The sequence below is a fragment of the Armigeres subalbatus genome, chromosome 3 (genome assembly GCF_024139115.2).
Source record: "Armigeres subalbatus isolate Guangzhou_Male chromosome 3, GZ_Asu_2, whole genome shotgun sequence".
In the NCBI taxonomy this organism is placed as follows: domain Eukaryota; kingdom Metazoa; phylum Arthropoda; class Insecta; order Diptera; family Culicidae; genus Armigeres; species Armigeres subalbatus.
The window spans coordinates 286,867,000-286,880,357 of record NC_085141.1 but is presented as its reverse complement, the minus strand read 5'-3'; the positions used below and the strand labels follow the sequence as shown (position 1 = coordinate 286,880,357).

Below are 13,358 nucleotides of genomic sequence, written 5' to 3'. Positions count from 1 at the left end.
CATCTGACGGAAACCATTGAAGAAGACATGAAAAATTGTTTGAAAAACGCATTTTTTTCTTAAACTACGGTCATAACCGCTCAAATCGTTATCAAAATGTTATCCGCATTGTCATAAATAAAATATTGTGACTTTTAGTCATGTTTTCATAACTCTGGGTCATGAAATTATGAAACTGAGTCATGATAAATAACACTGAGTAATGGAAACATGACTTAGAGTCATATTTTCATGTCTCAGAGTCATGAAAACATGACTAAAAATCGTGAAAATATTCCAAATATATCCCAAATTAGCGTTTCGCAGCTTTTAAAATTGTTTTTCTTTCTGTCAAGGGACGCCTTGCAGATGTTTTCGGGCCGTGTCTTCGGTTTTGATTTCTCCATTTCTTCAGTTAAAATCCTTCAGGATCGTTCTGGGGCCCTAAACTATCAGATTCATCCCCAGCTTCAAGCAAAGCTCATTTCCATACAACAGATCCACGCAGCTGTCGTGATAGCCGACGAGTACAATCTCTGACTGATTGAACCAACCGAGAAAAAAACGAACAGAATTTAAACAACAAACAAAACTTATCAAATTAAATTGCCTCGAAAGAATACATTTTTCGTTCCCGAAAATCATCTTCGCTGTTGGCTGGCGCATCCGTCCTTTTCGGGGCCACGTCTATCGACGGTGCTCAATCTGCCGTAATTTCCAAACTACTACGCGGCTGCTGCTGCCGCTGCTGGCCATAGGCCTCGTAGTCTTGGTTGGAGGCTAATTTGCATATTTAGCAAAATTACCTCCCCAAACACACCAAACAATTGGCTTCGTTCGGCCGCTTGGGTGGGAAAAGAGGGGCTTAAATTGGGGCGAACTTCTTCCAATGATGTCGATGACGATGATGATGACTGCAACCAACGAACGGAGGAATGAGTGAAGCAGTTCGAAGCAAGATCACCAACAACAGTAACAGTATCGTCGTAGTAAAGTGGCGCTTCCAACTGTTTGCCTTTCGGGTAACAAGAAGGTCATTACGTGTATATGCTTAATAGTTGCATCCTTTGATATAGCTAAAATAGTAATTAGCAGTGGTTGTAACCAACTATTCTACAATTACCGCATATCAAACGACCGCGCGACTTGGCATCCTACTTTAGTTGTTCATCGCTTTCCATTCTACAACTTCGCGAATGCGTGCGGGTTTGCTCGTCACCTCTTCGAACGTGTTTGTTTGCCTATCACCGAGAACCATCGAAAAATAACCTACCCAATCTTGGTTTGCTGTCGGGTGCCACCCCGTGGTCATTCGCAGCTCCACGATTACGTGGCTATATGTCTCTGGCGCATTAGTGATTAACTCTGGGGCGATTTGTTTGTACACTAGTGCTAACATACAGGTTCGAAAAAAAAAAATCGAAAAAGCGCATATAATTGTTTTTAATTATATTGCTTTTGAAAGGGGGCCAACCAGCTGGAAACTGGCATTCCTTATGAATTATTCTAACTGGTGGAAGTTCAAAACTTTTGAACTATCAGAGATGATAACTTTTTGATCACTTCTGATGTAAGGAATTCTGAATCACCGTCCTCAAAATGATTTTTTTAGTTAATCTGAATAAAATGTCTGTGAGACAGTATGACTACCTCCTAAAGAACGAATTCACCTATTTACAATAACGATTAGTACTTCTCCGTGAAATCCAACACTGCTAATTAAACAGGAAATGAAGAAGTCCACGACGTTGACGTTGACAGTTTCTAACGAACTCAACTGGAGATCGATTGCTGGATACAATAAATATCGGCTGCAGTCAGTCTCTCGGAAGTTTCCGAAATTAATTAAATTTCTCGGAAAAGTTATTTCGGATTCTGACTCGAATTGGAATCGATAGCAAGTAAGTAGCTGGCTCCTTCGGGGAGCGCAGCACGACCTGCATCTTCGACCCACGGCTTGTAACACCGAGAGGGATGCTGAACCAAATGAGCTAACAGTTTGGCTGGACCCGTAGTTGGATACCATCGCATTCACAGCGGCGTGAGGAGCACGGGGACCCGAGGTTACGAACGCCCAGAGCAGAAAATTGCAAGCCCCATCTTCTTCGTCGTTTTTTAGGGTTCCACATCACATCGCATTCGCATCACACCACACCCGAAGAACGGATTCACATCGCGCAGATGTTCCGTGGTCGGATTCTCGCGACTTCTTGCAGGACGCAACGCATAAGCGCGTGGAAAGACATGAAGGGGAAAAACAAACAAAGGAATGAAGAATTGGAGGAAAATTTATGATATCAGCACCCGACGATCTGCATCGGGTGATTCGCGCTCGCTGACGGTCGTGGAAGTGAACGAGCACAGCGGTAGCGACGGCGACGACGACGACGACTCCAAAGACACGCAAAAGTCTGAATTCCGTAGAAAGTGAACCTTACCGGCATCGGACGACGACGGTGAGGCGACCGGCGGTCAAATCAACTCTGCGGCGGAAGAAGTTGAAAATGACGATGGTAATGGAGGCGGGAAGTCGAAGCGGCGAGGCAACAACGGCGAGAGAAGTCAAGTCGCTTGAACCGTCTTCCCTTCCTTGAGGGGCCGGGCAGCGAGCGGCAGTTTCGCGTATCGCGTGCAGCAGCCTCTACCGCAGCTCGGTGGAAGCATCAGGGCAAGGCACTGCTATTTTTTGTTCTCTCGTGAAGGTGGAACTCGATGATAGGCGATCTTGCTCTGCTAATGAGATGATTTTCGAACGAATGATGAACAAAAGGTAAAACTAATTCACGTATGATGAGAAGAACATTTCTCACATATGCACATTATGCTTTCATTATTCTTACTAGTATTTATAAATATCTTTTTTTCATGAAATACTTATTTCTATAAGATATACCAATATTTGTTTTGCTAAGAACTTAATCTTAGGAATTTTCCACCCAGAAAGCTAAAATAAATCGCAGTGTGTCTAAATAATAATGCGATAATTTTTCCGTTTTAGAGTGTGAGAAAAGAAAAGAAATAAGGTACAGCAGTACAGCACTAAGGCCAAACACGCTAACGCGAAAAGGTTCTCGCAACTGAACAAGCTTATCCGCCAAGTTATGTGCTCTGTGGTCTGTGACTGTATTCCCGAATTTAATTAGGTTGGCTTTTCTTTTGTTTGGAATTATTAATTTGATTTAATTAAAGTTAATTATTTTTTTATTTCCCGACTCGGTTTCCGCTCTAGGCCGATGATCAAATAGTTGACAAACGGTCAAGACGATTTAGGATGTGGCGGTGGCGAAACCAGCAGTAAGCAGCTGGAAGCCGGCCGTGGGAAGGTGGAACCAGAAATTGATAGTTTTTTGGTTGTCTGTTTGGAATGAATTAACATTTTAAACGGTGCCAATGAGGGTTCATTTGGAAGTTTAAGATACGTTTATATGGCGCCCTATGCTATCAGACAGCGAATCGTAGGTAGCTGAATTTCAATTGTAGATTTATGATTAACTCACCTTTAAGAACGTATTCAACAGATGGGGGCAGATGGAAGTGAGAAACGGTGAAGTAGGTCTGGTTAACGATAGGCTTAGCTCATTGTTCGCCCATCAACACCTGGAAAGAGAAAACAGAAAAATGTTAGGAATTAATTTTTCAAATAATATAAGATTGTTACATTCAGTTGGAACATGTGCAGATATTTATTTACTTTATTTAGCAAAAAACAAAATAAGCATTGAGCAGAAATAATCTCTAGAGCAAGTTAAATTCAATTTCGGGAAGTTTTCCATGAACCATTCTTGAATCAACTCGAAAATTCTTCGGTGAGTTGCTCTGAGAATTCCCTGAGGGACTTCCCGCGTGAATCCCTGAGGAACTTCCAGGGGAAACTGAGGGACTTCCCGGGGGAATCCCTGAGGGACTTCCCGGGGGAATCCCTGAGGAACTTCCAGGGGAAACTGAGGGACTTCCCGGGGGAATCCCTGAGGGACTTCCCGGGGGAATCCCTGAGGGACTTCCCGGGGGAATCCCTGAGGGACTTCCCGGGGGAATCCCTGAGGGACTTCCCGGGGGAATCCCTGAGGGACTTCCCGGGGGAATCCCTGAGGGACTTCCCGGGGGAATCCCTGAGGGACTTCCCGGGGGAATCCCTGAGGGACTTCCGGGGGAATCCCTGAGGGACTTCCCGGGGAATCCCTGAGGGACTTCCCGGGGGAATCCCTGAGGGACTTCCCGGGGGAATCCCTGAGGGACTTCCCGGGGGAATCCCTGAGGGACTTCCCGGGGGAATCCCTGAGGGACTTCCCGGGGGAATCCCTGAGGGACTTCCCGGGGGAATCCCTGAGGGACTTCCCGGGGGAATCCCTGAGGGACTTCCCGGGGGAATCCCTGAGGGACGTCCCGGGGAAAGATTTGATTTGATTAATTATTGGAATCTATCTCTATTAAAAGTTGTGCCTTGGACAAAAATAAAATATCTACCGTTGTGAAGTAAATATCGCAACAAGTAAAAAGCTGTGCTCATGATGAAGCGTTTTTTCGTACATGATGAAGATGAATCATACAATGAATTGAATTGTCATCGCGATACCGATATTCCAATGCGAAGATTAAATTGAAGGCGGGTTTGACTTTGTTATTTTTTACTATACTATTGAAAAGCAGCATCTTTTGATATTTTTCTGTTTAAATGATTTTATTAAATATGATTGAAACATTTCCCTTACAAAGGATATTTAGCACTTGTTGTAACCCATCAAACACATCATGGGTCGACAGCCGCCCTCGGATCATTACGAAACCGATTGCACCGATATGGAGAATGAGCTCAACCATCGAAAAGGCAAGCGATCACGTTCGGAAATTCCACGCAAGAAATACTTTTGCTACTGACTGAGACCGTTGTCTGTCATTTGCGTCGAGACCGACCCACCGACAGACCGTCAATCAGTGTTCACCCGATTTGGTTTCATCTGCTGGCTGCTACAAAGACTCCGCTTTTCTGCGCCGCTCCAAACCGATCGAGTCCGTCGAACAGTTCGAGCGAAAAAAAAACCTTCCCCCTAACGAGCCCGAGCGGTTCTCATTGTTGTTATGAATAATTAATTATGTAAATTAGTTTCATATCGGTGTGCGGTGGATGGACGGAAACCATTCAAAACACATGTTATCCGCGCGATTTCTCCTCGTCTTCGTCGTTATCGCCACCGTCCTCCGTCAGTGCGTTGGGCGCGAGATATGAGCGTCGAAGGAAAGTTGCAAAACTGTGATTGCAACATAAAGGTTGATTTTCCCATCCCGGCTGTCAAAACAACGAGCGGATTAGTGTAGATAATCTCGTTGTTGGTTTGTTATGCTTGGAATCTTTCCATATGGGGGCTGTCGATGAACGAGGAAACACCGCGGAAGACGACGGCGGTTGATGAAGAGACTCCTAGTCTGTTGGTGGCGGGCAGCGCAGCGGAGGCGAGCGATTTGACGCAAGGCTGCACTCGATTCGAATCGTGAGCCGTGAAAATGATCCCCCCACTAAATGGCATTCAAGGAATGGCGCTGCGATGGGCGTGCCTAAAGCAGGGCGGACAGGGGGTTGAACTTTCAAAAGATGTGTTATTCTAGCAAAACATTTCGATGTAGCCAGTTTTGAAAGCTAACATTTTCTGATTGCTTCATAGTGTCACACTTGGATGAAAAATCATAGATTTTTTGTCTTGTATGGTTGGTACAGTTCTAAAGAACTATATTGTTTAAGACATTAATTTAAATTTAATTTCAAATTCATTGTTACGGTCATTGTTTTTTTTTCATGACAGATTTTTCTGCTCCTATTTGAAAATGAGATAATTAAATTGGATCAAATTTACATAAATGCCTATTGGCATGTCGCCCCATAGCGCCTGGATACGCCGCTGGGTGCCACTGCAACACGCACGGCCTGAATCGGTCACAGGGCTCGGTGAAAATGTTGTAGGCGGATGAAAAATAACACATTGTTTTCGTAGTTAACTCTTTTTTTTTCGCACAACCCGCTTCTGCTACTTGGCACCCTCTCCACCCTTTCGGCGATCAACAACAGCGCATCCACTTGGACGGACCCTCATCAGGCTGTTAATCGAGGGACGTGGCCGGTGCCGAGCGGATCGGCCGCGTAGCAAAACGCCGTGAACCAACAGTGTATAAATAGACGCGTAACGCTCTTCTTTTGAAAGCAGCTCGTAAATCTTGCGCCTGGGTGAGAGAAAATTTTCTTTTCTTCCCGACCCTGATAGAGGTGGCGTCGCGGTCGTCGTCGTCATCGTCATCGTTGGTGGCTGCGGCTCGGTGGAAGATCTTTGTTTGGTTTAGCGCGCAGTCAGCCAGCCCCCGGGAGGACCGGGCGCGAGCGCGGAACGGAACGCATTTCAGTGACCGCGATGTGGAGAGTATTTTTTCATAATTTACTGATTCGGGGGAGATGTGTTTATAAAATAAACAGAGCCAGGGTGTTCATTGAAGAATTTGCAAACAACGGGGTGTTTGGCTACATGCCTGATTAAAGCTATTAGCCGGGTGGATGGCCTTGGACAAAGCAATAATACAGCGGAGTCGTCGCGTGGTTTGGTGCGGTGAGTTGCGGTTGTGCAAGTAGAGTGATGTCATGCTCAATCGAACCGATTGTTTGTTCTGGGGAAATTTATCTAAGGTTCCGAAAATGCTATTTTTTTACGAATCTAACCGACGAGCAATGTGAGATTTGCTGAACCATTTCCATCATACAGTTATTCATTGTTTAGTCTCGGGTGCATTGTTTATTGTTTTAGTGGTGGTTTGCAACAGATGATTAACTGACTTCAAAAGGGTATTACAAAATTTGATCCACGTTCCTCCATCTCTCTGTATAGCAATTATTTCACTGATTTTTTTTTCATTGTTTATCTCTTAAAATAATCTAAAATCACTAAAGTTGTGTATTGAACAGTTTTGCTGTTGAAAATTCTACTAATTTTGAGAATACCTAACTGAAATCTGTGAAAATCAGCTTAAAGTAATGTGACCAGACGTCCCGCGGGAGGCTGCATTTTTCAATTTCGTTTTACAAATTTACTACAATTCATACAACCTCACAAATGTTTTTCCAATTTTTTTTGACCAAAGTTTATGCGAAATGAAATTTGGGGGCATTCACTTTCAAGCCAGTGACGCAATCCAGATAGGCGTCCCGCGATTCGCAGGGCGCTTGCTGGTCACATAAGTCACAAAGGTACTTTTTGTTGAAAAAAGATAGTAGGAAAAACTTCATTTAGGTTCGACTGCTGCCTTATTGCATTGATAATAACATACGTTCTCTTAAAAAAGTTAATATATTAAACTATGTTACTAAGACGAATAAAATAAAGAAAGTTCTCGAGCGTGTTTCCGAAATAGAATAAATCATCGCCGATAGACGCCGCACTGAAGTTAAATTTTCACGGAATGCTCGAATTATCGGTTCTTCTCCGGACAAATATTCAGTGAAAAAAATATTAAATTATTAAAATGAGAAAAACATATAAGAGAGGTTAAATTAGCACTTTAGTGGCAAAGTTTTTACTTTCTCCTTCATTTATATCTATTTGCGGTCATTTGAATGCATTTCTTTCGATTTTGATTTTTTTTTTTTTGACCCTTGGCAGAAAATCATCGACTGGCCGTCGGACAGCACCATCAGTCAATTGAAGTTTTAACGCAAAGTTCGGACTAACGTTAAGTTTCTGTTAGTGAGAAGAAAGGTGCATTGTTGAAAGACAAACGGGCTTCACAAGACCAGCATTTTATGGAAAGAAAGGGCTCGATAGTTTAATTTGAAATTTTCTCAGATTTTGATTTCATTTCTGGGGGAAGGGCCATTTGGTCGAATACCGTTCGCACGAATGACATTTGGCTGAATGCCACTAGCCCGAAAGTTGTTTGGCCGAATATACCATTTGGCCGAACAGAACATTTGGCCGAAAAAGCCGTTTGGCCGAAGGGGTCTTTAGGCCGAAAGGGTTATTTGGCCGAATGGGTCGTTTGGCCGGAAAGGGTCGTTTGGCCGAAAGAGTCATTTGGTCGAATTGGTATTTGGCCGAAAGGGTCGTTTGGCCGAAAGAGTTTTTTTGGTCGAAGGGGACATTAGGCCGATAGGGACATTTGGCCGAATGGGTTGTTTGGCCAAACGACCCTTTCGGCCAAACGACCCATTCGGCCAAATGACCCTTTCGGCCAAACGACCCGTTCGGCCAAATGGCCAAATGGGTTCCGGCCGAAAGGGTCAATAGGCCGAAAGGGTCATTTGGCCGAAAGGGTCATTTGGTCGAATTGGTAATTGGGCGCAAGGGTCGTTTGGCCTAACGAGTTTTTTGGTCGAAGGGGACATAAGGCCGATAGGGACATTTGGCCGAATGAGTTGTTTGGCCAAACGACCATTTCGGCCAAACGACCCATTCGGCCAAATGACCCTTTCGGCAAAACGACCCGTTCGGCCAGATGGGTTCCGGCCTAATGGTTGGTGAGGTGGTGAGGACGGCAAATAGTTGACCTATCGGCCAAATGACCCTTTCGGCCAAACGACCCTTTTCAGTCAAATGATTCTTTCAGTCTAAAGACCCTTTCGACTAAACGATCCTTACGGCCAAATGACCCTTTCGGCCAAAAGACCATTTCGGCTAAATGACCCTTTCGGTTAAACGACCCTTTCGGCCAAACGAAACTTTTGGACAAAGGACCATTTCGGCCAAACGACCCTTTCGACCAAATGACCCTTTCGGCCTAGTGGCCCTTTCGGCCAAACTACCCTATCGGCCAAACGACTCGTTCGTCCAAATGACCCTGGGTGGGAATGGGTTTCGGCCAAATGACCCTTCCCCTCATTTCTGTTAGTGATTGAAATAGCGCATTAACCGGTTCTTTGCAGTACCACCATTTTACACAAAAGAAGGTTGAGCCGAGACGAACTTTCTGCAAAGGGCAAATCATAATTACTTGAGGACGGCAGAAAGTTGCCATCAGCAGCAAAATCACCAACTCCCGTCGAAGAGGGAGATGCTGTAAAAAAATATTCGCATGGATGGCGTATATCGCGTTTCAGCGGCAAGTCATCCAGTAGCTGACATTCATAATCATAATGTTTGCTACTTTCAGTGATAGGAAATGCGAATGGTTGGAAATAAATCGATCCTTCCCAGTCAACACAAAATCGCATATGATGCAACACAAGATGCTAAAGTGGAGGCAATATACGTATATAGGATTGTATTTGTATTTGTTCACCATCTTCGACTTTGTCGTACAGACTGCCTAATTCCTAACTTAATTACTAACTCTCGAACTAAACATTTTTTTTGGAAATTGAAAAATCGAATTCTACCCAAACATCATTAGAAGAACGCAATAAAGTCTAGTACCGTGTATGCTTTGGAGATCGCAATGCTTATGTGTTCGTTACATTGCAACTTTGAGTTGATAGAAATTGAATTCACGCGATCCAGATAATCCATTCCCATTTGAAACTGATGAACAATAATGTTGTTTGAGCGAGAGAAAGATATCACTTTGCATTTCTGGACATTTACCCGAAATCATTCTGTACCACAGCACAATCAGTCAAGGAGTCGATGACACGGAAAAGTTTTAGATCAGTAGCGAAAGACAATTTGAACGATGATAGCAGTCCGGCGAGGTAATTCACATAGAAGATGGAGAGAAGAGGATCAAGCACGCTGCCTTGTGGTACAACAGATGGAAAGACATTTTTTGGAGTACTCGGAATACAACTTCACAAAAACGCAGCGATTGGAAGGGTACGGAGAATGCCAATTTAAAATCCTTGCAGGAAATTCCAAGTGATTCATTTTTGTAATGATTAGTTTGTGCGGTACCAGTACATATCAAACGCTTTAGCAAAGTTCACATAAACCGAGTCAACTTGTCTTGTTGCTTGTTGGCTACACCGCAAGTGCATATTCCCTCCACCATCAAACCCACCGTTTACTCCGACACCGGGTAACAAGCTTACAGCGGTTTGAGCGTGAGCCAAAAAGAGTGCCCACCATACTTTTTTCTTCTGGCAATAGATGGTGCACGGAAGGGTTGCCAGTTCGACAAGCCTGTCAATGTTCAGCAATGTTCGTGCTTCATCGTATCTTAAAATTAATTAAATAATTCAGCTTTCAGCCGGAGGAAGATTATCAAGTTCCATGACCGCGAAAAGAGTGGAAGTGCGCGTCGGAACCTATAAGTAAAACGTATAACGTAGTTAAAAAGTATTTAGTCGTGAAATACACTGTGCAAGATTTTTAAAAGGATTGCCGTTGTGCCAAGTGGGACATCCGAGAAGGGCAAGTGAGAAAAACGGAGAAAAAGATAAAAATCACATTCGTGACGTCACAGGGGGTGCTAATCATGCGGTCAGGTCCAGAGCGGCCTTTTTCTTTTTTCCCCAGCGCGCTTCGTGGAACAAGCGGTGGATTGTATTCCCCAGGCCATCTTGGACATCGTTCTCGTCGGAGCGTGTGTTGCCATCTCGGCGAGAGTGCCACTCCTATCTGTGTTCCGTCAGCGGCCATTCCGTCATCACGGTATCCACGTAATCGGTATGTCGCCATCGACATCTCACGATAGCTTTCGGCGTCACCCATCGCATCAAAAAGTTGCCACGCCGGTCGCCAGTAAGCGCGGCCATTTTGTTGGCGCATCGTCAAGCCATCGTCCGGCGGATCGCCAAGCCCTCGCCCGGCGCATCGTCAAGCCATCGTCCGGCGGATCGCCAAGCCCTCGCCCGGCGCATCGTCAAGCTCTCGTCCGGCGGATCGCCAAGCCCTCGCCCGGCGCATCGTCAAGCCCTCGTCCGGCGGATCGCCAAGCCTTCGATCCGGCGCATCATCAAGCCTTCGCCCAGCGGATCGTCAAGCCATCGTCCGGCGCATCATCAAGCCTTCGCCCGGTGCATCGACAAGCCTCCATCCAGTACGTCGCCAAGCCCTCGCCCGGCGCCTCATCAAGCCTTCACCCGGTGCATCGCCAAGCCTCCATACCGTACGTCGCCTGGCCTCGAGCACGTACGCCGCCCCGGCCTTCGACCGGTTCATCCTTGATCATCGTCAAGCTATCGTACAGGCGCATCGTTCAGCCTCCATCCGGTACGTCGCCAATCCTCCGTCCGGTGCAGAACCCGGCCTGCGTCAACGTCAACCTACCTGCTTCCTGCTTCCCATTCGCAACCGGTTGCCGGTGATCACCAATAACCGCAATAACCGTTTTCCGACTCAAAAAGGAGTCACCAGGCCTCGCTTTCTACGGGCGGATATTTAATTATTTTCCTTGGCAGCTTTTGAGCCCCTCTTGGTGCGACAACGCCTGCCGGTTCTTTCGCATTGTAACATCTATTGGTACGTGTCGCGTAGCACCCAGAAGGTGTGTTTGCTCCTGCTGAGAGGAGTTTCCGGTGCGTGGTAGGTACAACGGTTATCGACCTTATAATTGTCTCCTCTTCTAGCTGCGGTGTAGCTAGCGGGTAACACCTTAACTCCAATTCGGGTAAAATTGTTGCCACATAACACATGAGGTTGGATGTCGTAGAGCAATTCTTCATAAATCCATGTTGAGAGTCAGCAATAATCGATGCGGCAGCTCTGTACAGCATTGTATGGATCATCTTCTCAAATACCTTGTAGAGGGCACAGTTAGCAACAATGCGACGAATTCTGGATTTATGGATTGGTGCCGTTGATGCCAATTTTCATGCGGTAAGAAAAGCCTTGCCCGCAGCGAGCGATTCAAGATAGCAGCGATGGGAACAGCAAGAAAAGCTGCACAGTTTTTCAGAAGTACAGGAGGAAGGTTATCAGTTCTAGGTCCTTTCGTTGCAGCTAGATCCTTTAGTGTTTGTTATATTTGTTCGAATGAGTTCCATAGTTGAACTGGTAATGCATTGCTTAACACGCTTCCAAAGTATTCCGCAAACAGTTCGGCAGCTTCCTTATATGAGTGAGAATAGTTTCACCAAAGCTAACCGAGACGGGGATTCCATTTTCAGCTTTTCCTTTTCTAATAAAATCTCAGAAGGAGGAAAGATCTTGCTTCACGGAAGTTTGGATCTCGAGGATATAGTTGTCGTTAGTAGCAGAGAGAATTGCTTTGTATTCAATTTCGAGATCACGAAGCCTAGTCCTATCGGAATCGCTTTTCGTAGAGAAGTAACGATTGCGCAGCTTACGAAGATTACGTAGCTCAGGAGTCCACCATGGCTTGTAGAACACAGACGGGGAAGTACCTATATGGCCTCCACTTTAGCATCTTATGTGACATCATATACGATCTACCCATAATGCTGGGTAGACACCTTTGCGTGGTGTGTTACGGTGTAAGATCTACCACGGTAACATTGTCAGCTACAGGCAAATCCTGACCCAACGAATACCTTCCTCATTATCCAACTCCGTGGTACTTATGAGGGTGTCGCTAAGTCGGTGGCCTCTGGTTAAGTAAGTACTTCATCAACACTTCCTTCTTCTCCCTAGTTACGGTGAAGATGGGCGTGGCCAAGAGTAGTAATCCTCATGCTTTTGTTATTTTTGTTTAAGACTGGAATCAAGGACCACTCCCCTTCTTGATTTCTGATAGCATTCTAGATAAGGATCTCAAAAGTAAAACATGAGTATCACTAGTGCCCAATCTACGAATTACACCGTAACAATGCTAATGCTTATGTGACATCATATACGATCTTGTGTTGGCTGGGTTGTTCGGACCACTTGTCTATATAAGAGAAAATTAAAGGAGTTTTCTTTAAATTCCAAAACAACCGGACAGAATTTATAACGTCTTATGAGAGATATGTACACATTTATGGTGAAAGCTTGAAACTTTGTATGCTTTGCCTATTCGGCCAAACGTCTTATTTGACGAAATGTTCTATTCGGTCAATCGTCTTATTTGGCCAAATAACCTATTCGGCCAAATGACCTTTTCGGTCAAATGCCTGTTCAGCTATATGACCCTTTCGGTGAAATGATTTTCGGCCAAATGTTATATTCGGGCAAACATCTTTCGGTCTAGTGGCTTTCGGCCAAATTACCTATTGAGCATGAGCATGAGCATTATGACCGCACAATTCGTAGTTGCTACTCCGTGATTGACTAGAACTTGCGAAATTGTACAGAGAACACAATAAATGGGGCTTGGGACTAGCTACCCATTCTCAATGTACACGTTTCGGGAGCTCAAATATCTAAAGTCAATAACGGCGCCGGCCACGTCCTTACGGTCATATAGGAAGGGGAGGATTGTTAGTCCGACTCTCGTTGCTACTAGAGACCGAGAACACCTCTGCATCTCCACGATTGTCTTGGGATAGGATATCGTTTTAGTTACAAAGGATAACTTATCTGGATTCACTTCGG

At 45.0% G+C, this 13,358-nt stretch overlaps 1 protein-coding gene across 1 annotated transcript in view; it reads right to left on the bottom strand.

The window, feature by feature from the left end:
• Positions 1 to 13,358, bottom strand: part of LOC134224714 (frizzled-2) — a 122,177-nt gene that overhangs the window by 87,339 nt on the left and 21,480 nt on the right. The window contains exon 2 of the mRNA XM_062704244.1: positions 3,477 to 3,576. The gene's annotated coding sequence lies outside the window, so the exon portion shown is untranslated. The remainder of the gene's footprint in view (positions 1 to 3,476; positions 3,577 to 13,358) is intronic.